Source organism: Ammospiza caudacuta, chromosome 1 (assembly GCF_027887145.1).
Source record: "Ammospiza caudacuta isolate bAmmCau1 chromosome 1, bAmmCau1.pri, whole genome shotgun sequence".
NCBI lineage: Eukaryota > Metazoa > Chordata > Aves > Passeriformes > Passerellidae > Ammospiza > Ammospiza caudacuta.
Window position 1 is genome coordinate 2968505 of NC_080593.1, and position 2137 is coordinate 2970641.

Consider the following 2137-nt stretch of genomic DNA (forward strand, 5'->3'; position numbering starts at 1 on the left):
GCCTCAGATCCTGTCACTTCTTCAGCATTTGCAGGAGAGGATGAGAAGCAGAGATGAAATACAAAAAGTGAAGGTTTTATGTGTCAGCACTTTCTGTCTCTGAGGCTTGGCAAGCAGGGTGGTGGGTGTAGTTTGGGAAGCTGCAATTCTGCAGGGGGATTCGGGACAAAACCTTCCAGGTTCCAGCACAGTGTTCCCTGGCAGGGCTTGATATTCAATCTGCTGCTGCCTTTATCAGCTCAGGAAGGAATTTGCTGTGCAAAAGTTAGGCCAGCCCCCTTCCTTAGAACAAAACAAGCTCTGTTTTTATCCCACACTGCTACCTGCCTGTCTCAGGCTTTCTGTAGCACTTCAGTGGCCAGGCACAAGATTAGCCTGACCTGGGACTATCTGCAGATCAGCTCTGGGTGGGCTCCTCTCATCATCCCAACCTCTCTCTTGGCTTGAACATGCAGCAGTTTTCTGAGTTTCCACTGAAGAGCTGTGCAGATTACCCCTGCAATGAGTCAACCTACCTTAAATTCAGCTCATTCCATAAAAAACTTGCCACTCAGGTTATGAATTCCCCATTTCTGGGTCTCTGCATTCATCCATCGGGCAGATCTTGTTCTCCCTGGGAAGAAATGTTATAAAATGCAGGCAGGTCCTCACTGCAGCAGTGCTGGGACTTTTGGAGCTGCTGCAAACCCTGGCAGCCCTGTCCTTCTCTGCTGCAGCACAGTGAGGACACAGAGTGCAAGCTAATCAGGCATTGCCATGCAGCCTGCCAGTGCACAGCAGCCTTGGGGATTCCAGGCAAATGGAGAGCCAGGCATTTTTGTACAGTGCTGCTTTGTTTCTCACTTGAAAGTCTTGAAAGCTTTTATTTTTTTTCTCCTTTGCTTTGTCAGCCTCTTTTTATGAGCCTGAAGTTTGTCAGGCTTTAACCCCAGGCAGCACCACCATGAATTTGCATTTCAGGGCTAAATGCACCAGTGCAAAGTGGATTTTTGGGTTTCATCCTGACTCCCCTGTGCAGAGTGGAAAAAAGCAGAGCAGGAGTCACTCCAGATGTGTTGTTCCTGTCTTTTTTTTTCCTGTTTAGGTTCAGAAATATCTCTCTTCAAGAAATGTTTCTTTTCAAACAGTTTTAGGAGTCCCGGATGGAGGAAGTCAGGGAGCTGGGGGATAAGCTCAGCACCTGGGACTTAGGGAATTAACCCTCCCTGTGCTCATGGGGCTGCTGCACTGCCCTAGAGCTCAGCCCAGCTCTCTCACAAAAAGCAGGACCATCCATTGCAATATTTTTCCTGCCAGTATCATCAGAAGAAAAAGCACCTTGCAACCCTCAATCATCTCTGGACAACTTGAGGAATAAATCCTGGCTTGAGAGGAGCCACAGCTTTGGTTTCAGCTCCATGCTGATGCTCTGTGGAGGGGAGGAATCCTCTGGTGGGGATTTTAAGGAGCTGCAGGAGGGAGCAGGTCCCTTGGGGAAGCTGCCTGAGCAGGAGCAGGGCTGTGGGAGCTGTGCTGCTAAATTCAGGCTGGAACTTGGAGCTGCAGGTTCTGATTTCACTTACACAGGAGTGTGAATCAATAATAATTTCCCAGGAGCAGAGCAGAGGCATCTGCTGCCCTTCCTGGTGCCCTGGCCCAGGGAAGCTGTGAAGATCAAACCTCTCTCCAGGAAAAGGGCTCTGAGTCAGCCCCTGAAGCACAGGAGGAAACTGGGATCTCACAGAACACACATGGACGTTTTCTCCTTTTTTTCTGCACCACCAAATGCTTATCAAAGAAAGAACCCAACCACTATAAAGCAGTTTATTTAGGCAGCCTGTACCTGCAAGCAGCTGCTGCTCATGGAAATGTGCAGTCTGTCTCCTGTCACAGTGGGGAGTGCACAATGTCCAGGGCTTCTCAGGATTTTGAAATGCACTTCCCCAGAGTGACCTGGCTTGAATTCTCCCCATGCTGCCTCTTGCTGGTTCCCAGTTTTCAAGGAATGAGACCAATTTTCTTGCAGCATTTTGCTAAATATAAGGAACCCTGGCAAACCTTGGGAGCAGCAGCCCCCTGCACCCCAACCCATCACTCAGAGAACAAAATCAATTACAATATTTTTGTTTCTGCCTGAAAAATCCCCACACTGGAGATC